This window comes from Silene latifolia, chromosome Y (genome assembly GCF_048544455.1).
Source record: "Silene latifolia isolate original U9 population chromosome Y, ASM4854445v1, whole genome shotgun sequence".
Classification (NCBI taxonomy): Eukaryota; Viridiplantae; Streptophyta; class Magnoliopsida; order Caryophyllales; family Caryophyllaceae; genus Silene; species Silene latifolia.
Window position 1 is genome coordinate 133,054,204 of NC_133538.1, and position 25,244 is coordinate 133,079,447.

Below are 25,244 nucleotides of genomic sequence, written 5' to 3' on the forward strand. Positions count from 1 at the left end.
CCTGACTTCTTGAACTTAGGTTTACCTACTGCTAGGTCAGCCTGATCTTTGCCCTTACCCTTGCCCTTGTTTGATACAACGAGAACATCCTGTTTCAAGCTCCCACTAAACTTTATATCCTTCTCGGTCTGTACGAGAAGGGAGTGTAGTTCATGAGGACTTTTCTTCAAATCATTCATATAGTAATTCGCTCTAAAGAGCGCAAAACCATCGTGGAGTGAATGAAGCATGCGGTCAATCACGATGTTCTCGCTGATTTTACAATCAAGCGCCTCCAGTCTCTCGACATTCTCAATCATGCTGAGAATGTGTGGGCTAACCGGTTGGCCCTTCTGGAGTCTCGCATCAAAGAAGCGAGTGGTATGCTCATAGGTCACGATTCTCGGTGCTTTCGAGAATTCCTTAGTGAGCATGGTGAAAATCTTGTTTGCACCTTGGGCTATGAAGCGTTTCTGCAAATTGGATTCCATTGAAAAAATGAGTACGTTTTTAATCGCACCCGCTTCCATGACGAAATCGTTATACTTGGCGATCTCGTTAGCTCCAGCCGTGGGGCCTGGGTTTGACGGGATGGGCTCTGTCAGATATTTGAGCTTCCGTCGGCAGCGGCGCATTCCGTAATGCCGCCTCCCGGTCCGCGAAGTTTGATCCATCATTCTTGATCGAGTAGACCGATTCATCCGATTCATGAAGATCCGAAGTCGGGACTCACGGTCCAATGTGGCACTTGGCATTGGGTCGTCAGCACGGCCAGCCATTTTGTTATTAGCAGTTTAAGTGATCGTGATCTACACTGAAAAAGAAAGGAAAAACAAAACGAAATAAGCAACTCATCGAGGTGATTTAAGTCTATTTAAAATTCATTTTAATCGTGTAGACTCATTGCACTTGCATAATTGATCTCCCTCAAGAATAATACAAGTGTTCCCAAGACTCAATTTCCATAAATTGATAAGCCAACTGTTTAGCTAGTTCTATCGTTAGAACTCTTGGTCGATAGATTTCCGTAAATCCTATCTATAGTCCACCATAATCACAGGATCGTACGAGTGACCATAGTGTTGAGATAAAATAGGTCAATCAGTTCCAACTTACCCGACGTAGAAGGGGTCATATTATGCCTACCGACGAAGAAGGGATTCATTGGAGTTTGACCTATAAAGACTATTCTCAATTTTTGGTTATACGAGGAAGATCCCATCAACTTAGTTTTAATTCATTTTAAGTGAACGAAAAAACTAGCGTTGCGTGAATGAATTAATTTAGGTGATGGCTTATAAAAACGTGTGATATCTGTATATCAAAGAAAACTAACGCGTGACCTATATATGAGTCAGTTTTCATGCAATTATTAGGTGGTTTGGTTTTAGGCGGAATATGATGCAAACTATCGTTACGATAAAATAAATAAAAGAATGCAAAACGTAAATAAAAGTCCTAGTGTGACCTATCCTAGTAAAAAGAACATAATACAACTTTGGAATCAACCGTTGGACCCGAGAAGCTTGTCTTGATGTTCCATCTTTGTCCATGTAGCGGGAGTGAGCATCCGATCTCCATCTTTGGTCTTCTCAAAATTACAATTAAAATTTACAAAATATAAACCTATTTACATTCTAAATAAAAACTGTAATTAAAAAAAAAACAAAACGGAGATACAAGATCTCAAAATACAACCAAGGCCGTGTTCCATCATTACGGTAACACGTTCTACTAAGGCCACACTAAGTTACAACCGTTTGTAAAAATTAAATACGTAATTAAACATTCAAGGAATTCAAAATAACGATAAATAAAATGCATCAACTAAAATAAAATTTATTCATGACATAATTCCGTAATTATGTTAAATTTATCCAAACCACCTTTAATGATTAAAATTATGGGTCAAAACCGATTTAACCAACTTAATTTTAATTCATTATAATCCGTTACTTTAAATCGCTTTAAAATAACTAAATGGTACGTGAGTGAACCGTTTCACTATCAAGCGAATGCATAAAATCCGTATTATGCACAAATCATGGCCGAAAAAAAAAATAAAACCGATTTTTTTTTTCTTATTCACGGCAGAACCGTGAACAGTACAGCAAAACAAAAAAAAAAAATTCAGCAGCTCAAAACCGTGAGCCTCAACAAACCAAAACAAAATCGATTTGTTAAAAACCAATTGCAATTTAACCTAATCCGTATAGAATTGAAACTACAATTGATAATACTTCAACATATTGCTATGATTATCGTTTAAAATAACAATATGCAAAGAACAAATTGAAAACAAAATATCGTCTGATCAGCATAAAGCCGTGTGGCACGATTACCAATGCAAAAAATGTCACGGTTTGCTCAAAAAAAAAACAAAACAGCCGAGACAAAAAAAAATTCTGCCGCACGGAATTTTATGCAAGAAAAATATCGATTCAATTCGTTTAATGAAAATCACAATGAAAAATTTACATGGCCTCGCTCTGATACCACTTGTGGGGAAATATCCGTATAAAACCCTTAAAATTTAGGACTATAACGTAAATTTAACATGCGATTTATGGTCATAAACGAAAAACAATAGAGAAACGATAAAGAACAAGAATCAACCTCGGGTCCTTTGAAATGCGGCCTAAGAACAGAAATCAAAGTATATTTCCTCCTAATCGTTGAACCCAAGACCGTCTGAGACTATGCCCCTTGTGCTAGAAATACTCTCTAATTGACTTGCAATATTGAGAGAGTTGTTGTGAGTTTTTTTTCGATGTGAGATCTAGAAATTTCAGAGAAAATTACCCCGAAACCCTAATTTCTTTGCAACTGAGATGATTAGGGCAAAAGGAGAGGGAGTCTCTCCTTTTGTTTGGTTCGGCCGTGAGCTTCAAGAGGAGGGAGTGGGCTTTCCAGTTTCTCCTTATTTTTAACTCGTCGTCCGACTCGAAAATGCTAAAATGTATATGACGGGATTTTATTATAAATCGTCATCGGTTATCGGTTATTAAAATATCAACTAGTAACATGACTCAGTCGATATATTAATACTTGTCCGACAATGACAATATTGAATAATTAATTTATTCAATATACATCAATTAAATATAATCGTGTATATTCAATTTACGAATTAACCGCTTAATTCGTCTTAGCCATTATTATTTAATCCGTATTAAATAATTATCTCAACATCGCGTTTGACTAATTATTAGTCAATAACTCCGACTAACTGCTTAGTCATATTAGGCATCAACATGACTGTATTTTCATACCGTCACATCTCTCAAACAAATCCTATAGGTGTGACTTTTAGAGACCAGTTGATCACCGCCATCAGTATGACAATAACGTCAAACTTATCTAGCAAGCCAACCGTTATTGATAAACGTGGACCAACTGATAATAATACAAAAGTATACCCTTTGATCCTTTTAGAGATTTAAATGTTATTGCTCTAACTGTAGAGGACACCAGCCCCAACAAGCTCCCACTTGTCCGTACAAGTGTATGTGTAATAACGTTTCCGCACTAACTGGAGGACACAGCTCCAACAAACTCCCACTTGTCCGTACAAGTGTATGTGCGATAACCGATTCTCATATCCATTTAAAATTTTGGGCCCACAGGTCACAGGATCGAAACCTGTCTCTGATACCACTTGTGGGGAAATATCCGTATAAAACCCTTAAAATTTAGGACTATAACGTAAATTTAACATGCGATTTATGGTCATAAACGAAAAACAATAGAGAAACGATAAAGAACAAGAATCAACCTCGGGTCCTTTGAAATGCAGCCTAAGAACAGAAATCAAAGTAGATTTCCTCCTAATCGTTGCACCCAAGACCGTCTGAGACTATGCCCCTTGTGCTAGAAACACTCTCTAATTGACTTGCAATATTGAGAAAGTTGTTGTGAGTTTTTTTTTCGATGTGAGATCTAGAAATTTCAGAGAAAATTACCCCGAAACCCTAATTTCTTTGCAAATGAGATGATTAGGGCAAAAGGAGAGGGAGTCTCTCCTTTTGTTTGGTTCGGTCGTGAGCTTCAAGAGGAGGGAGTGGGCTTTCCACTTTCTCCTTATTTTTAACTCGTCGTCCGACTCGAAAATGCTAAAATGTATATGACGGGATTTTAATATAAATCGTCATCGGTTATCGGTTATTAAAATATCAACTAGTAACATGACTCAGTCGATATATTAATACTTGTCCGACAATGACAATATTGTATAATTAATTTATTCAATATACATCAATTAAATATAATCGTTTATATTCAATTTACGAATTAACCGCTTAATTCGTCTTAGCCATTATTATTTAATCCGTATTAAGTAATTATCTCAACATCGCGTTTGACTAATTATTAGTCAATAACTCCGACTAACTGCTTAGTCATATTAGGCATCAACATGACTGTATTTTCATACCGTCACATCTCTCAAACGTACCCTATAGGTGTGACTTTTAGGGACCAGTTGATCACCGCCATCAGTATGACAATAACGTCAAACTTATCTATCAAGCCAACCGTTATTGATAAACGTGGACCAACTGATAATAATACAAAAGTATACCCTTTGATCCTTTTAGAGATTTAAATGTTATTGCACTAACTGTAGAGGACACCAGCCCCAACACTTACCGAATTGAGAATTCTTTTGATGCTTTGCCAATCTATGAGGGAATGACACTTTGACTTTTTCCGGCATCTTTGTTTCAACATCTTTCTTTGGAGGAGCATCCTCCACATCTTTGATTTTCTCAACCACAAGTGGATCGTCCACCTTCTTTGGAACATCCTCACTTTCTTTACCATTTGGAGAAATATCCAACTCAACAAGTACCTCCTCATCTTCCTTGGGCATGGATGGTCCATCATATTTTGTACCACTTCTTAAGGAGATAGCATTAAGGGTAGCATGTGGTTGCTCACCTTGAGGGGTTAATTGACCCGTTTTCCTTGAAGAGCTAGATGAGGCTAGTTGAGCCATTTGTTGCTCCAACATTTTGATTGCGGCATTATGAGCTTGCACATACTTTTGGATTTGAGCCAACAATTATTTTTGCATTTGTACTATAAAGCCCTCAAGCTTACCTCCTCCTTGGTTGTTTTGTTGGCCATTTTGTGGTGGGGGTTGATTTTGTTGGTAATTTTGTTGTGGTGGCCTTTGTTGGTTTTTATAACCCGGTGAAGGATTATACTTTTGTTGTTGAGGGACATAGGCATTTTGTTATGGTGGGGGGTTGAGGTTGAGGATTAAGCACATTATTGCTTCTATAAGACATATTCGGGTGGAATCTTGAATTCGGGTTATATGTATTTGAAAATGTACCCGGTGGATAAGAACTTTGTCTTAGAGCTTGAAAAGCATTTACCTCCTCAATAATAGCTTGGCAATGAGCGGTGTAATGACCCGCACCTCCGCAACCGTCACAAATAATGATTTGACTTGTAGAGGACACAACATTGAGTTTTTGAAGGCAATCTCTAGCATCTCGTTCCGCCAATTGTTGTTGGAGTAAGGCAATTTGAGCTAACAATACGGGATTGTCGGAGGATTCTTCTTTACCTTTGAGTGGCACACTTCGGGAATTGACATATTCTGCGTCATGGACCGCTATAGATTCGATCGTGGCATGAGCAATATCGGTGTCAGTTTGATCAAACCGCTCATTGTTGGCGGAATCAAAAATCCTTCGGGACTCGACACAACATCCATTGTAGAATGTTATAGTTAGAAACCAATCATCCAAGTGGATGACTCAACAGAGAAAGAATATACTATTGCAAAGGGTTATGATTTCATCAGAGACAAAGGCCCAAAAGTTACCAGGTACAACATGGTTTAGAATAAGTGGAATATCCCTAAACATAGCTTTATATCATGGTTGTGTCATCACAGGAACATAAATACAATGGAAAAATTATACAGACTAGAGATTAGTGAAGAGGATACCTGCTGCCTATGCAAGAACAGTATCGAAACCATCGATCATCAGTTCTTCCAGTGCCAGTATAGCCGGTGCTTCGTCACTGGTGTTGGGAAAAGGATAGGAGTTTCCTTGCCTGTTCACGATTTGTTCACTTAGAGGACGAGGATTCAGGGCTCGAAGCTTGAGAAAGGGATCATTGATGCCATCATTAATGCGTGCATCTATCACTTGTGGAGACAGCGGAATCAAATTAGGATTGAACTTACCTCATTCATCCCAGGAAGGTCTCTCACCAAATGCTTGAGGAAATGAAGAAGCGGGTTGTTGCCATGGTTACAAGCTCCATCCGAGAGAAAGATAGAAAATTCGTGCAGCATCTCATGGACATCTGAGGTCAGTGGATATAGGGAAGAAGATGAAGATGGTTCCCTTTGTTTTAGGGTTCATGCATCTGGTTTGTGTATCGAGTAATTGGGAATTTGGTTTTGTTGCCTGTATTCTGATTACGGGTGTTATGGGATAATCCCCATTTGCTCGCTAGTTGGTTCCGTTGGGTCAAATTGGGCTGTCTAAGATGATGGCCCAATTAACTCATGTATGGTTGACTTATTTTTTTGATATATATCTTACCTTTCATAAAAAAAAAAAAACCAATCATCCAACCCATGATGTGGGCATTGTCTTTGCAATTCTTTGTACATCTCCCAAGCCTCATATAATCTCTCAAGAGCTTGTTGGCGGAATCCGGTGATTTGGCTCCTCAAAGTTTGAGTTTTCTCCGGTGGAAAAAACTTTTAATAGAACGCAAGAGCCAATGTCTCCAATTGATGATTCCCATTGCGGTGCGGTCAAGGCTATTGATCTAAAGCTTGGCCTTGTCCTTCAAAGAGAAAGGGAAAAGTATTTCCCTTATTTGGGCTTGAGTGACACCCGTTTGTCGGATCATGGAGCAATAATCGCAGAAAATTTGCACATGCAAATTGGGATCCTCCAAAGGACTTCCCCCAAATTGCTTCCTCTCCACAAGGCTAATGAAAGCCGATTTGATCTCGAAGTCTGGCGCGGTAATTTGAGTAGTTAGATACCGGCCGGAAGCATGGCCGTGGTGGGCTTTGAGTGATCGGAAAGTTTCACCATCTTTTTAGTTTGAGATGGTGGTGGTGGAGATGATGAACTCGAAACCTCCTCTTCTTCAAGAGCTTCTAGATCATCTAAGTAAGACTTTCTAGCACTTTCAACTTGCACGAGAGAAGTGGCTTCTTTCACTTCTTTCCAAAAACGTCGTCTTCTCCTAAAGGTTTTCTCCGGATCGGAATCCGATGAAAGTAATTCTCCACTACGAGAGGACCTGGTGGGCATAAGACAACAATTTTTAGAAAATGATAAGTAACGGTCTCAAGGAACAAGTGTTCCTTAAGACAAAACAAAACAAGATAAAAAGCGACAAATCAATACGCAATAAAACCTTGCTCTCCGGCAACGGCGCCAAAATTTGATAGGCTATCGTGTACCTATGCAAAGATAATTACCCTAGACACAAATTAATGTACTAATAGGGGTCGAACACAAGGAGATGGGAATTGCGTTTATGAATTGCTATGGAAAGATTCTTATCAAGGTCAATTTCGTTTGGGTTTGTTTGTTGTTTGGTTTGATGACTAACAAATATTAATATGTAAACTATATGATAAAAGGGAGTCTAGGGGAGTCGGGTCGCACATGCAAAGGTAAATATATGATTTTGTTAAACTCGGTAATAACAACATTGTCAATTGTTTAGGCTTAGAGAAACCCACCTTACGATATTAGTGTCAACCATAGACCGGGTCCCAGAGAAACTCTCGTTTATGACTAGGTCGTCATACTACACATGGTTAGTCTAATCCGATTCCATGCCTCTCGACTTTTAGAACGAATTAACAAACTTAATCAATGAATAAGGCCTTTAAACAAAGATTAAACGTGACGATGCAAACATGTGATAGAAACAATTTGACAATATTATATCAACCTAATTTATCATTTTACAAATTTGATTTTGCATGGTTTCCCTAGCCCCTAGACTAAGGAACTTAGCTACTCATGACAAAATGTAAACTATAAACTTTGTTGTAAGAAATGATAGACATGCTAATGGAAATGATGTAAACTAAATGGTAAAGCATATAATGTAAGACTAAACTATGTGATATAAAAGTACTAATGATGAAAACTATGCGATAATTAACAATGGAAACGTAAACTAAACAAACTAGAATTAGAATTACCGAATTGGAAATGAACTTGCAAGGAAGAACAACGTAGAACCAAATGCTTGAATATATAAATACTTAGAACCAAATGTTTAACAATCAAATGCTTAACAATATTGAAAACACAAATGAAAACTAATGAGAGAATATTGCTTAGGGCTATTATAGAGTATGAAAGACGTGAGAAAAGATATCCATAATGACGGATTAAGGCCCCTATTTATAAGAAAATAGGGGCATAACGTAAAATTGCAAGAGAGGGTCAACCCCGATCGGGGCTGGCGGCGTGGTTATCCAGGCATTTCTTCTTATTTCCTCGATTAATTGCTCGAGGAATCTCTATGTTCATGTTTTAATGCTCCTTTAATCACTCGATAATGCCTCTTAATCTTAGCATCCAAAGCTCCCTAGCATCCAAAGATTCCATCTTAATTTTGATTTTCATTTTGGACTTGACTTTGTATTTGACTTCATTTGTAATTCTTACTTAAATCCATTAAATCTTCATGCAAAAACCCATGCAACTTCATACACTTAGTCCAATACTTGCTCTTGCTTAGCTTTTGCACTCTAGCTTGCATATATGTTGGATTTTAGCTCCTAAAAGTTTAAACTCCTACAAAATATGTGGAAACAAGCAATTGCAACTAGAATAACAAATTTTTGCTCAAAACACTATGATAAGTGCTAAATGACATGTAAAACGGAGCTAATCTAAGGGGTAAAACTATGTAAATTATGCACTTATCAGGAGTGCTAGAGTATCATACAAAACGGACCAAATAAAATTTTGGTTGGATCTTCTGAAGGCACTACCTATGAGAAAAAGGAAGAAGACTATGTGGAGGTTGATTACAAGAAGGCTGAGAAAAACTCGAAAGCTATAAGCCTGTTGCAAAACGGCATGACGTCAAATGAATTCGATTGTTTTTCTTCTTGTACCTCGGGCAACGAAATATGGGATGGTCTTGAATTAGCTTATGAGGGAACAACAATTGTTAATAAATATCGTATTGACTTGCTGATTCAAAAATATGAGCTCTTTACAATGGAGACAAATGAATCTCTTGATAGCATGTCTTCACGATTTTCCAGCATTATAAATGAATTGAAAAATCTTGGTAGAAAGTTTGAATCTGAGGACTGATGCGTGTCATTTATATGATGTTTTACACCCTATTTTACACGCATTTCAGAGCTCAATTATGTAGTTTATGCTACTATTTTCACTATTTCCCTCTACTTTCGTGTTTTTGTATAATATTGCAGAAATGTGAAGAATCCAGCGGAAAATGAGCCGAATCCGTTCCCGAGTGTTTAGCATAGGATTTGACATGAGGTATTGACTCGAGAAATGAGCTTGGTGCGCATTTTAAGGCCTAAAGATAGCAAAAGCATGGGTGCGTACGAGTTTAACAACCAAAGAAGCACTTCACGATATTGTAGCCTGCTTAAATTGGCTATATCTCGAGTTCTAAAGCAGATAATCGAGTGATTCAAATTGGAGGTAAAAGCTTATCCTCTTAGCTTTTCAACGTCGCATAGAACGCCGGATTTGACCAAGTAACGAAGGAATGGCAGCTGTTTTAAGATCGTTGCGCGCTGCAGAATTCGTCAGAATGCATTACTGTACAGCACCCTTGGTCGATCGACTGACCTACATGGTCAATCGACCAGAGCGCGAATTCCAGAAGCTACTGTGCCAGGTACCTTCGTCAATCGGCTGGACTCAGTGGTCGATCGACCAAGCTTCGAATCTGACGCAAACTAAACGAGAAGCTAGAAGCCCAACGCAATTAGGTTTTAGAAAATAAGAAGTTGTGTTATTCCTATATAACTCGACTGCTATCAGATTAGGAGGTATCTCCGAACAGAGACATTAGTTTAGAATTCAGCATACGGTTTACATTCAATTACTTTAGTTTTTACTCTCAATAAAATTCGTTATTTCGCTTTCGGATTCTCTTGTTCCTGCCTCGTTACGGTATTCCTTCTTCATAATTCCAGTTTGTTTTAGTTATTCTTGAAGTAGTTAGAATTGTTAGATGAATCCCGAAACCTTTAGTTTATTATTGCTTTTAATCGTTCAATTTCAATTATGCATTCGTTCATCGTATTTATCGAATTAGTTGTTGTTATCCTTATTAATATGTGTAGCTAAACCCTTCGTGCTAAGATGTAGGGGACCTATAGCGTAGATGGCGTAGAATTAGGCGACCTAAATTAGGGCATTGGTCGATCGACTGGCTTCTCTGGTCGATCGGCTGTGCCAGTTGGTCGATCGACTGCCTATAGTGGTCGATCGACTGACGCGTGTATGATTAGCACCGTTTTTAATTTATTAAGTACAATATTAGACAACGAGACCGAGAGGAGACTTGTTATATGCTTAGTATTGACCAACCCATTAAGATCCAGAGATAGGGGAGGGAAATAATTAATGAATTAGAACGACTAAATTGCTAAGATCGAAAGATAGGTAATTTAGGCTTTAAGAATCACTTTTCAGGGCGAGAGCTAGCATTAGTGAGACTTAGGGGCTAGTAGCATAGGCCGAAAGGAGCTACTGGTTAACTTTGACCGAGAGGACTTGTTATTTACCCATCTACACGACTTTATTTCAGACTCACCCAGGACATGCGCCGTCATAGCTATAGTGAACCGACAATCTTAGCATCCCTTTTAATATTCAATTTTATCCATTTTCTTTAATTGTTTATTTATTTGCTTTAGTTTAATTATATTACATATTAGCTTTAGATAAACCCAAAACAACCCCCCCCCCCCTTATTTGTTACTTTTAGACTGGAATCTAGAACAACTGAAATTCCCTTCCTCCTTGTGGTTCGACTCGTGCTACCGCTGTCTACAGTAGTAGTTTCGAATTTATAAATTTAAATCTTGATACTTTACGACGGTATCAAATTTTGGCGCCGTTGCCGGAGAGGTAGCGCTAGTTTTAGTTGTTTTTATTTTGGTCTGTCTTTAGCCTAAAGGGAAGACTGAGTACCTTAAGGAAGTTCTTATCTTCTTCTTTAGTGCTGTTTCGATAGGTCCTACAGGTCCTATTAGCAGTACTTCAGGAGGATTCACCATGTTCCATTCTTGGGAGCAGCAGGTGGAATTTTGTGGGAGATGTGGTGCTGAGGGGCATGATTCTGCTATGTGCCAAGCAGATATGGACCAAGTCTATGCTTACTAGCAATATAAACAAGGTCATTATACGCCACCACATCCGTACTATCAACAAAGCTTTCAAGAGCCTTCATATTCTTTTGCACCACCTCCGCAAATCCCTTTTCCCTCTAACGAGATGGCGGATCTCAAAGCTATGATACAAGAGCTTGCGACCAAAACTGCCAAACATCGTGAAGAACATGCAGCATGGTTTAAATATTTTCAGTCTCGAATGGCCGACCTTTCTTCTCCTCAACACATGGAGACCGTGCATGCTATGCGCCTCTGTAGTGGGTCAACCCCTGAAGGGCCTGCTATGAAAAGGGTAAGCCCGGAAATTAATAAAGATGAATCAGGAAGAGAAGAGGATGAACTGTCAGAACAGAAAAATAGCGTTAGGAGTAGAATTGCAGCATTTGAAAGTCAATCGACCAACCACTCTAGTCGATCGACCAAGACCTCTGTTAATACTTTTCTTTCTGACAATCAGAAGCTTTTGGAACCCAGCTCCCATGGTCGATCGACCTCGCCTACTGCTGTTATTGTTGATAATTCGACCCGAATTCTTGACGGGTCGTTCATTTCAAGAGCCATGAAGTTATTTCCAGGTGTTGATAAGGACAAGGTCCTTACTTCAAAGGATGTTTCAAAGAAGGAAGTAGAAGAGCAAGCCAAGTTGTCAATAAAGCTTTCATTTCCTTAGCGGCTCCAGAAATCGAAAGACGAGACTGAGCGAAAAGAGACTTTGAATGCCATAACACTGAGGAGCGGGTCTACTATTGTCAGGCCCACTGTGGCGAAAGATGGGTCTGAAAAGAAGAAAGAAAAGGCTTTTGTGAACAGTGGCAAAATAAAGACGACTACCAGCATGGGCAGTCGATCGACTGATAGTCATGGTCGATCGAACAGTCCCCGACCTTCCAGTGCTACTGTACCTGAAGACCTCAGTCGATCGTAACCAACCTAGTCGATCAACCGAGGAAGCTGCTGAAAGTGCACAGTTCCGTCCTCCAATACCTGATGACCTGAAAGGCCATTTGTTTCGGGGTTCGACAACTCCGAAGATATTGAGGCAAGACCCAAATGCTGATGGGTCAGTTCCAGTGCCCAAGTATGACAACACTACAGTCAATGGTTCGTTCCTGCGATGGACTGAAAAGGGTTCTAGCTACAACAAAGAGAAGATGGTCGATTTTCAGTCCAAGTTTTCAGATCCAGAAAGACTGGTGCCGACCAAGGATGATGTATCTTTCGAGAAATTTAAATCTGTTATTCATAGTTTAAATGTTCAAATACCTTTTCTTGAGTTGGTAAATCAAGTTCCTACTTATATGAAATTTATGAAGCAACTTTTGACTAAAAAGCGGAAACTTGAAAGAGTCGAGTCTGTTGCATTAACTGCTGAGTCTAGTTCTTACTTAATTCATCTTGCTCCATGAAAATTAGTGACCGGGTAGTTTCTCTATCCCGTGTCAAATAGGCACCTTTAGTCTCGATAAAGCTTTATGTGAATTAGGCGCTAGCGTGAGTGTTATTCCATTAAGTCTAGCTAAACGACTTGGTTTAACTGAGTTTGCTTGCACGAGTATGATAGTTCAGATGGCTGACCGTTCTGCAGTCCAGGCCATAGGAGTGTTAGAGGATATTCCTGTGCAAATCGAGAAATTCTTCTTTCCTGTAGATTTTGTTGTTCTAGATATACCCGAGGATCGTCACACCCCGATTATTTTGGGTAGACCATTTCTGCACACTGCTGGTGTAGTTATTGATGTTGGCCTTAGGACATTGACTTTTAAGGTGGGGAAGGAAATAATTTCATTTGCTCAGTCTCCCATTCGTAGGGATCCTATGATGGTTCAGTGCAATACTAAGACAGCTAATACTTATGTGATTATTGATGATGTCTTGCATTTTATTCCTACCCCTATTCCTGCTTTAACAACTCCGCCCCAGATTGGGAGCGAATTGGAGGAAAAATCTCGTGTTTTACTTGTTGCAGGGTCTGGTTTGGGGAAGGAACTACCACATATTGCTCAAGCTGTGAAGGAACCAATTATTCAGAAAGATGGACTGGGATGTTTAAGCTATGGATCTGATGAGGAGCCGGATAAAGAGCCACCTGATTTTCCAGCTTTGAAGAATTCAGAGCGAGGCATGGAGTATGATCTGGAGTTCGATGAGTCGGACGATACTAGAGCATGGAGGGCTAGAGCTGCTGACGATCCATTGAGTTGCCTAGATGACGGAGATGGGTGGTCTCCATCTGCTGAGATTAGTATTGTTGAGGCGACTGCATCTAGCCAAAGGCCATGGTCGGAGTTATCCCGCAGTTTCCGCGGATAAACACTTTCACATTTTATTGCTTGAGTTTTAAGACAATTCTTTTTATTGCATTTTTTAGACTATTTCCCGCTTTAAGTTTGCGAGACAACGTATTTTATTTGTTTTGTTTAGGATTATTAAGACTATAGACTGTGTTTTTGGGTTTGCGCAATTTTCGAGCGCGTATTTATGTGCATTGCAGGTAAGAAGACCAAGTTAACTCAATTTATTGAGTTAATTAGAAGATCAGGAACTGTTCACGTCAGGTGGGCAGTCGATCGACTGGCCATAGTAGTCGATCGACCGTCCCACGCAGCTCTGAAGCTACTGTTTCAATTAGCCTGGTTGATCAACTGGTTGGAGTGGTCGATCGACCCGGTCCCGCTGCTTTCTTCCTTTCTTCTCTTTTCAATCTTAATTCTTTTGCACGTAAATTCCGTTCAAATGTTGTTTTCTCGTTTTATGCGCGGTATGCTTTGTTCTTTTCAAATGCCTTTTGGTAACACTGCTAGCTACTGAAACCTTCTAGCTCACGCTGGTTTGGGGAGGTTTCCTTTTGCTGCGCTTAAAATCTTGTAAGTTTCCGAGTCCCAATTTCATGTCCTATTTAGTTTTTTTTTTTTATCGCAAAATCCCAATTTCATTTGCTTATTTATACACATGATTTCGCACAATGGGGACATTGTGTGATTTGGTTTGGGGAAGGGTTTTGCATTGCATTCACATGTTTTATTGCATTTCTGTTTCACGTTTATTGCTTTTCAGTTTGCATTTGTTTTTTTCATTTCATATATATACAAAATTTCAAAAATTATAAAAAAAATTCAAAAAAATGCATGGTTATTTTAGCATATAGGTCGAGTCGGAACGGTAGTATTTCAATGATGACATTGCATTTTCAGCTGTTTTATGCCTAAGCCTTGCTAATTGACATGTTATTAGTAGAATCATTTGCATAGTCTACGAGTTTTCGTTAATTATTTGCTGAACTTGAGACTTGACTTAGATTTTTGGCAAACTACATCATCTTCTGAGATTTAGAGCCTTATAACTGGTGTCATTCATGACCAGTTTATTTAGGAATGTGAGTAGTTACTCCTTATGAGACATGTTACATTAGTTTTCATAAATATGAACTTAATCTGCTTAATACCTGTATGCATTCGGTTCGTGGTTTGTTGACACATGTGGTAGAGGTCCCCTTTATTCATTTTACCCATGAGCCCCTCATAGCCAAATTTAGCCTTTTGTCCCTTAACTACATCCTATATTTAGCCTTTCTTTGTCAAGCTAGTAGTCTTAGTTTTTGGGAATGTGTTTATTACGGTTTGGTTATTTTATTCTTTATTGAGATGTTGGTGAAATGGTGAAAAAGGGAAGGAAAGAAAAAGAATTGAAAAAAGAAAGAAAAAAAACAGAATACGAAAAGGAAAAAAAGAGATTCGAAAAAAAGATTCAATCTATCGACCGGCTACATTGGTCGATCGACTGTGGACTACGGTAGTGAAAGGAAAATTTGAAAAAATCACATGTTGCAATTGTTATGAGTTGGTGATTTTGTACTCCCATGTATTATTTCTAATTTTTGGGGAGTTTAGTTGTTGTTGAGTTGTGAGTTTAGTGCTTGATAATTAGCACCGGTTTTATTGAAAATCTTGAGCAAGAAGTTGGATGTTGTCATATGGTTTTGTTTAGGTACTAGCTTGATCACCTATACCTCCACATTCCCATAAATGTTTTGCCTCTTCTTACCCATTACCTCACATATCCATATTTACCTCGGCATGTTTCATGGTCATTTGTTTGGTTGGAATGCATATGTACGGTTGTAGAGATCATTTTCATATTAGATTGCAGGCATGTTCTTATTGGTCGTAGTTAGGTGAGAGTCATTACAATATTACTACTTTCTATCTTTTACATATACTCACCCGTATTCATTGTGTGTTATGAGCGACCCGTGAGAGTCCGAATTGATAAGTCTTTACAGTTGACGGTTTAGCAGTTTTTAACGACTACATAACTCTTTTGCATGATTCATATCTAATTGATTGTTGATTTGTAGCATTAAACTGGTTTAGGCTTTACAGTTTGCATTTCGCTCTGAAGTTTGAAATCGTTCCAATTAGGTTTTTGGATCGAGTCTAGTTCTTGCTTGGGGACAAGCAAGGGTTTGGTTTGGGGAAGTTTGATGCGTGTCATTTATATGATGTTTTACACCCTATTTTACACGCATTTCAGAGCTCAATTATGTAGTTTATGCTACTATTTTCCCTATTTTCGTCTACTTTCGTGTTTTTGTATAATATTGCAGAAATGAGAAGAATCCAGCGGAAAATGAGCCGAATCCGTTCCCGAGTGTTTAGCATAGGATTTGACATGAGGTATTGACTCGAGGAATGGGCTTGGTGCGCGTTTCAAGGCCTAAAGATAGCAAAAGCATGGGTGCGTACGAGTTTAACAACCAAAGAAGCACTTCACGATATTGCAGCCTACTTAAATTGGCTATATCTCGAGTTCTAAAGCAGATAATCGAGTGATTCAAATTGGAGGTGAAAGCTTATCCACTTAGATTTTCAACGCCGCATAGAACGCCTGATTTGACCAAGTAACGAAGGAATGACAGCTGTTTTAAGATCGTTACGCGCTGCAGAATTCGTCCGAATGCATTACTGTACGACACCCTTGGTCGATCGACTGACCTACATGGTCGATCGACCAGAGCGCGAATTCCAGAAGCTACTGTGCCAGGTACCTTGGTAAATCGACTGGACTCAGTGGTCGATCGACCAAGCTTCGAATCTGACGCAAACTAAACGAGAAGTTAGAAGCCCAACGCAATTAGGTTTTAGAAAATAAGAAGTTGTGGTATTCCTATATAACTTGACTGCTATCAGATTAGGAGGTATCTCCGAACAGAGACATTAGTTTATAACTCAGCATACGGTTGACATTCAATTACTTTAATTTTTACTCTCAATAAAATTCGTTATTTCGCTTTCGGATTCTCTTGTTCCTGCCTCGTTACGGTATTCCTTCTTCATAATTCCAGTTTGTATTAGTTATTCTTACAGTAGTTAGAATTGTTAGAATAATCCCGAAACCTTTAGTTTATTATTGCTTTTAATCGTTCAATTTCAATTATGCATTCGTTCATCGTATTTATCGAATTAGTTGTTGTTATCCTCATTAATATGTGTAGCTAAACCCTTCGTGCTAAGATGTAGGGGACCTATAGCGTAGATGGCGTAGAATTAGGCGACCTGAATTAGGGCATTGGTCGATCGACTGGCTTCTCTGGTCGATCGACTGCCTATAGTGGTCGATCAACTAACGCGTGTATGATTAGCACCGTTTTTAATTCATTAAGTACAATATTAGACAACGAGACCGAGAGGAGACTTGTTAGATGCTTAGTATTGACAAACCCATTAAGATCGAGAGATAGGGGAGGGAAATAATTAATGAATTAGAACGACTAAATTGCTAAGATCGAAAGATAGGTAATTTAGGCTTTAAGAATCACTTTTCAGGGCGAGAGCTAGCATTAGTGAGACTTAGGGGCTAGTAGCATAGGCCGAAAGGAGCTACTGGTTAACTTGGACCGAGTGGACTTGTTATTTACCCATCTACACGAATTTATTTCAGACTCACCCAGGACATGCGCCGTCATAACTATAGTAAACCGACCATCTTAGCATCCCTTTTAATATTCGATTTTATCCATTTTCTTTAATTGTTTATTTATTTGCTTTAATTTAATTATATTGCATATTAGCTTTAGATAAACCCAAAACACCCCCCCCCCCCCTTATTTGTTACTTTTAGACTGGAATCTAGAACAACTGAAATTCCCGTCCTCCCTGTGGTTCGACTCGTGCTACCGCTGTCTACAGTAGTAGTTTCGAATTTATAAATTTAAATCTTGATACTTTACGATGGTATCAAGGACATTGCTAGAAAAGTCCTTAGGAGTCTGACCCTAAAATGACATCTTATGGTCGCAACAATGGAGGGATCAAGAGATCTTACTTCCTTGTCTTATTAGGAGCTTATAGGAGCCCTCATGGCTCACGAGATCGTCCTAGATAATGATGATGTCGAGCCAAGAAAAAATAAGAGCTTGGCTCTCCAAGCATCAGAAAGTGAGAAGGTTGAATCTAATATTGAGGATGAGACGGTCTTATTTGCTAGACGTTTAAAAAAGAAACTCTTTAGAAATACGCAAATAAAGCCGTCCTATAATAACAATAAATACTTCAATAAGAAAGCAACTGAATCAAAAACATCATTCATTAATAGAGGATGCTTCAAGTGTGGAGAATCTGGTCATATGATTGATGTAACCATAATTAAAGCATATTTAGTCCCCGAATTAGCCTTGTTCCCATGCTTTTTAGTGCATATTTGGGTCATTTATTGTCTTTAGTTTTTTGTTTTGCATATTCTTTGAGGTTTTGTGTCCTTGGTAGGAAAGGAGTGCAAACCTTGCATTTTCATGACAAAATGAGGCTAAATTGATTGAATTCAATGACCAAGCATCAAGGAGAGACAAGATTAGAAGGCCTTTGTACATACTATAGTAGATGGGCAATGGTGAGAAAAGATCCTTGCATCCCAGAGGAAATCCTCAAGGATTTTATGAAGAAAAAGGGAGAAAAGAAGAAGGAACAAGACTGCCTGACAATCCGTGCGGATTGCCTAGAAGACGCCCGTCTTCACCCCACAATCCGTGCGTCTTCCTCCACAAGACGCCCGGGCAAAAGCTCCAAAAGACGCCCTTTTTCACTCCCTGGACGCCCGGGCAGAAGCTGCCAAATCCGCCCGTCCCGTGCTAAAGACGCCCGGATTCCCAGACAGTCCCACTTCGTCTTCTTCAAACTTCAAGGAAGGATGCACATCTTTTTCTAGAGACCGGAGTCTCCCTAAAGAGACCGGCGATTCCTCAACAAGGGAATTAATCGTCATTTAAACCCTTCGTTAACCCTAATTCATGCATCTAATCCCCACTATAAATACCCCATTAGTCTAATTAGAAGAGCATGTTCTTCTTAGCAATCTTTAATGTAGTTAATATCAATCAAATCTCTCTTTAATCTTGTAATCAACATTTAATCAAGTTTTAATACAAGTTTTATTTCCTTAATCTGTCTCTTGTTCATCCTTTATTTTGGGTAATTGAAGATTATTTGGGTTATTATTGGGAGATTGGCAACCTCTCAATCAAGCATTCAAGTACTTTTTTTATTCTTTGATTTATTATTGGAATCATTAGTAGGTATAATTCTCTTAATCCCTCTTTAATTATTGTTAATCACTTTCATTTATTCATCATGTTCCACTTTGTTGGTATGATTGACAACCTTGCTAGCATGTTCAACATCATAATGAGTGAGTAGTTTCGTTAGCTAGGGTTAATGGGTAATTAGGGGAAACCAACATGGGGAATGATTCATGCTTAAATTAATATGCTTTCATAGTTTATTTGCTTGCTTGTTGCGATCTCAACTTATGCACATGTTATGTTTGATGAAATGTGAGCCTATGAATCCTTTCATTTTTTTTACCCATCACCTATCTTTTCAATGAGACTTGTAAGACATAAACCAACTCGAGTCTCATTAGACCATGCATATTGTTGAGTAGGGAAGATTAAGTCGACTTGTAGGTGTTGTACAGTCTAATCGATTCGGCTCCAGGACCCAAACTTTCCTAGGATTGTAAGATATAAACCAACTCGATCCATCACAACAATAATTGCTTGCTTATAACTTGAGAATATGTTTGTATGATCAATTCCCATGAATCCCCTATGACCCCATGACACCCTAGTGCCTTTTATCAATTGTTTGCATCCCTTTTAATTCATCTTGCTTGTTTACTTTCATTTCTATTTAGTTTAGTGATCTTCTACTTCAAACACCAATTGTGACACCCTTAGACACCACTAGTTGCAATAGAAATCTCATCTCAATTCCCGTCCCTTGGGATCCGACCTTTACTTGCCTCTTTACTAATTGTAGAGTTGTTTGTGAAGTTATAAATTGTGTTTTGGTCTATGATACCCGTCGTTGTGAGTACCAAAAATAATATTTATAAACCTATTAAAACTAATAGAAGCTAGTGGTAACAGGGTCGAACCACAGAGAGGCAAATGTAATTATTAGTTGTCTAAATTTAGTCAAAGGTAACAATGATGTGGGGGTTTGATTGAATTGCTCTATAGCTAATGGCAACAAAAGACAATAAACTAAATAAACGGATGAAACAGATATTAAAAAGGGTGCAAGGATGGTCCGTTCACTATAGTTTCGGCGGCAGCAAACTAAGTAGGTCTAAAACAAACACGTGAGATGGGAAAATAAGAGATCCTCTCGGTCCACTCTCACAGGTAGCATCTTTCGATCTCGCTACAGGTCCCTAATATCACTAATACTAACTTTCGTTCTGAAAAGTGACTCAAAGGTGTAAACTAAATTATCTTTCGATCTCGTTAATCTAGTCGTCTAAATTAGGTAGGCTATCTCCCTTCCCTATCTTTCGATCTTTATTGGGTCGGTCAAATCCTAGACATTCAACTAGTCGCGTGCACTCGATTCGTCAAACATAGGAATTAAATTAATTAAAGCGAAGCATATCTCACGAGGCCAGTCGATCGACCAGGGTAGGCGGTCGATCGACCGTGGCGCGATTCAGGGTTCCCTATTCTAATGCCGCCTAACATACAGTTCCCCTACATCCTAGCACGAATAATTTAGCTACTCATGATATTGATAAAAACAACAACAATATTAACGAAATAGATTACTGAATTCATGCTTAAATTACCGGAACAAAAGATTAGCACAAAATGATAATTATGGCTTCGGGAAACTAATCTATCAATTCTAGCTACAAACGAATTAAGCAATAAAACTAAAATAGTGAATAAAGGAATACCAGTAGAGGAATTGCAGGAACAAGATCAGAAAACCGAATGCCAATGTAACTTTTATTGAAAGAAATATTTATAAACTAAAGAACCCTAATAAATTTCGTGATCTAACACTGATGAAAAACTCCATGAATGTTCTCCAAACCTGGCATACGTTATATAGAATACAACGTAGTTCTTATTTCCAAAACCTAACTACTATGGGCTTGCTTATTCTCGATCTTTTAATTCACGCAGATTAGCGGCTTGGTCGATCGACCACTGAGGCAGGGCGATCGACTGGTAAGCTCTGAACAGTGGCTCCTGGAAGTCGTGGTATGGTCGATCGAATATGGGCAGCGGTCGATCGACTAAAGTAGCTGCTATTTGACTTCTAACTTCTCGTGGATTTGTCTTTCGGGCCTCGAAATGCGCACCAAGCTCGTTCCTTGAGCAAATACTTCACGTCAAATGAAATGCAAGATACTCGGGGACGGATTTGGCTCAATATCTACTCATTTCCGCATAAATCTGCAATATTACATAAAAATACGAAAGTAGACGAAATGGGGCAAATAGTAGCCTTAAACTACATAAATGAGCTCTGAAATGCGTGTAAAATAGGGTGTAAAACATCATATAAATGACACGCATCAGTCTAGGTGCTTCTAACGACAAGTACTGAAAAACTAAACCCCTCACGAGGGATAACGACCAAAAATGGCGCCGTTGCCGGGGACGGTGTTAACTTGATTTAGATTTTCTTGTATTGTTATTAGTTGTGTCTTTCTTTGCCTTGGGGAAGTAAAAATCCTCAAGGTTTGTTCTAATTATTTTCGAGTTGTTTGATATTTTGCATGTCTAGAAAATCACAAGGTGACTTGTTACCTTTTGATCACGAAATTGAAAGAACTTTGACAACCAATAGAAGACTTGCTAGGAGAACTTTGAGAGGTATTGGTGAGGTTGTAGATATTCAACCAAATACTATTGAGTTCATCCACCCTTTTGCAAGACAAGGTGAGGAGAACCCAACACAAAATCCAACACAAATTCAACCCACAATGCCTAAGTTTTCATCACATTCCGTACCCACCGAGGAGAACCTACCCAATGGTACTCCCACACCACAACATCTAACCGGAAATTTTATTGCCAAATCCGCATTTATTCAATTAGTCGAAAGAAGCCAATTTGGGGGGATGCCTAGTGAAGACCCTCATTCTCATAAGGAGACTTTTTGTGACTATTGTGATGCGATTTCTCAAACCGGTGTAACTCAAGACCAAATTCGATGGGTCTTATTTCCTTTTTCCCTAATTGGCACCGCAAAACAATGGTTGAAAGACCTTGATAAGGGTACTCTCGGAATTGATTCTTGGAAAAAGTTGGCTCTAGCTTTCTACAAAAAGTTCTATCCACTAGAAAAGACTAACATGCTAAGAGCTCAAATTACGGGCTTTAATCAAAGGGATGAAGAATCTTTGTATGAAGCTTGGGAGCGATTCTAGGGAATTTGTCGCTCATGTCCTCACCACGGACTTAGCGAGTGGTTCTTGGTATAACAATTTTGGAACGGTCTTTATGAAGATTCAAGGAACATTCTCAACATGGGATCAAATGGAATGTTCACCGAAGTTGATGACAATCAAACTTGGAACAAAATTGAGGAAATGGCGGTCCATAACTCACAATATAGTAGACCTCGCAAGGCTACTAGAGGAGGAAAGCATGAAGTGGACTCCTTTACTCAATTGGGTGCTCAACTTAGTGCTCACATTGATACCATCAATTTGAAGTTTGAAAAAGCTATGGCTAGACTTGAAGAAGCCTCAAAATCACCAAAGCATCATGTTAATGCCATGACGGCATCTTCATCAATCCCAAGTGGGATATGTGAGAATTGTGGAACTTTGGGACATGACCAAAGTGAATGTAGAGGAACAAATGAACAAGGGAATGCTTTCCAAGCATACAAGAGTGATACCCCTTATTCAAACTATTACAATGAAAACACCAAATTCCATCCAAATCTCTCATACAAAAGCCAAAATGTTCAAAACCCTCAACTAACATACACCCCACCTCCCATGAGAAACCAAAATCAAAGACCCTTTTACAACCAAAACCAAGGTTACCAAAATCAATCTCCATACAATCAACAAAATGACCAAGGTTTTGATGTTCAAAAAGGGGTCCTCCAAATACAAAAGAATCAACAAGAGTTTTTCACTCAAATGCAAAAGGATAGTCAAGCAAAGGAAATCACCATCAACAACATTCTAGCTCACACCAAAATGTTGGAAACCCAATTGACTCAACTAGCATCTTCAAGCTCACAAAGACAAAAGGGGGTAATTACCACCTCAAAGTAACCCCCTAAGACATGAAACGGTTAGTGTCATTCACTTGAGGAGTGGTACAAGTTATGAAGCACCGAAGAAGCAAGTTGAGGATGAAGTTGTGGAAGCTAGTGGCAAAGAAGAAATTGTGCAAAACTCCAAGGATGGAGAACCATCAAAAGAAGAAATTTCAAAGAAAAATGAAGACAAGGTCAAGGAGAAGAAGCCCATTGTGATTAGACTTCCTTTTTCGAGTCGTCAAGCCAAGCCCAAATTTGATGACCAACTTGGAAAATTTATTGAAATTGTGAAGAATTTGGAAGTCTCGATTCCTTTCACGGAATTAATCAATCACGTGCCGGCCTATGCAAAATACATGAAAGACATCCTAACAAAGAAGAAGTCGATCCGGAAGCTTGAGACTATCGCCTTCACTAAGGTTAGTAGTGCAATAATTCAAGGGAGCTCACATCCAAAACTCAAAGATCCGAGAAGCTTCTCAATACCGTGTACCATTGGCGACACCACGATCAACAAAGCCTTATGTGATCTAGGGGCTAGTGTGAGTGTTATGCCGTACTGGGTGAGTAAAAGGTTGGGGATGGGAGAGCTTAAATGCACCAATATCACACTCCAAATGGCCGATAGATCGACGAAGACACCATTAGGGATATGGGAAGATGTTCCCGTAAGAGTTGGGAAATTTTTCATCCCGGTGGACTTTGTCATTGTTGACATGGAAGAAGATTCCAACATTCCAATCATTCTAGGAAGACCTTTCTTACACACCGCGGGTGTGGTGATTGATGTGAAGCATGGAGAGCTCACTCTAGAAGTGGGAGATGAGAGCATAACTTTCAATCTTGACAAGACCATGAGAGCTCCCCGTTTGCATGAACCATGTTTTATGGTTGATCATTATAGCCGGAAGGATGATAGGAAGAAGTCGGAATTCCAATGGAAAAAGAAAATTGAAAATGCTCCATTCAAAGAGCAAGTGAATTGTAACAAAGAGAGCTTGGAAAGCTCACCAAAGTCAAGCAATGAAAAGGATGGCCTCATTGGCCAAGATAAGAAAGTGGGAGAGTTGTCTCTATTAACTTAAGCGATCTTTAGTGATCAAGTAGATGAAGTTTGTGGTCTTTGGGACGATGAGTTTGAAGGGATTTTCAACCCTTATATTGGTAATGCTATCGATCAAGAACGACAACAAGGGCAAAGGTCTATTGAAGATCTTTATCATGATAATGAACAAGCTTTTGATTACTTTTTCAAGGTGTTGAGCTACATCAACAACACCTTGGATATGCCCCCATGACATCTCACTAAGGATGAGAGTTTGGTGGAGTCCCTCCCTAAACCACCATTTGTAAATATTTCTAACTCCCTAACTCGCATTTTAATTCTTACATTGCATTTTTGTCATTTTTGGATTTTTATGCTTTGATCAAGATAATTATCATTTTTTGAGAGAAGTGAGGGAGGGACTAATGATTCAATTGATGTGTAGTGCTTTAGCTTAGTGTGGGGATAGCAATTGCCTAGGCTATTCTTGTCTTAGTAGTGCCCCTACAATGAAGAACACGGGATTTGAAGAATGGAAAATGACAAGGGATATGCAAGTGCACGGATAGAACTAAATCCGGGTAAAACAGGGAGAATCCGAGCGTCTTCATGGGAATCCGCCCGTCTTCAGGCAATCCGGGCGTCTTTGTCAAAATCCGCCCGTCCATCTGAGCTAAAAATTTGAAATTTTGGGACTGTTGAAGAATCCGAGCGTCCTGGTAGAGAAGACGCTCGTCTTCAGAAATCCGCCCATCTTGGAAGGAAAGACGCCCGTCTTTTTGCCTGTGAAAAACAAGAAATCTCACTGTCTGAGAATCCGCCCGTCTTCAGCAGAAGACGTCCGTCCTGCAGTCGATAAATCCGAGCGTGTTTGCTGAAAGACGCCCGTCTTTAGGCGAGAATCCTGAACTAAAAAAGGCAGAATCCGAGCGTCCCGAAGGAAAGACGCCCATCTTCCCCTGCAATTTTTGAAATTTTCGGGTATTTTAAATACCCCATCCCACATTCATTTCTTCATTCCTTCATTCAAAACACTACCCATAAACCCCAAAACTCAAAACCCTCATCCTCTCCATCACCAAAACAAGATTTCCTCAACCAAATTCAACAAAATCAAATCCAAACTTCCTTTTAACAACAATTAATCACTCATCTTCCAACAAAAATCAAACCAAGCACCAAAATCTTCAACCTTTGAGTCGATTTTTGAAATTATAAAGGCAAAGCCTTTCATCTTAAAGTCGATTTGGGTATA

At 39.0% G+C, this 25,244-nt stretch overlaps 2 non-coding genes across 2 annotated transcripts; one reads left to right on the top strand and one right to left on the bottom strand.

Moving 5' to 3' along the window:
* The first annotated feature begins 6,578 nt into the window (after positions 1-6,578).
* On the top strand, positions 6,579-6,685 carry LOC141635435 (small nucleolar RNA R71). The gene has a single exon (XR_012540126.1). It is a non-coding gene; the product is annotated as a small nucleolar RNA R71 (small nucleolar RNA).
* A 15,333-nt stretch (positions 6,686-22,018) lies between these two features.
* Positions 22,019-22,125, bottom strand: LOC141634984 (small nucleolar RNA R71). The gene has a single exon (XR_012539697.1). It is a non-coding gene; the product is annotated as a small nucleolar RNA R71 (small nucleolar RNA).
* Positions 22,126-25,244: the final 3,119 nt, after the last annotated feature.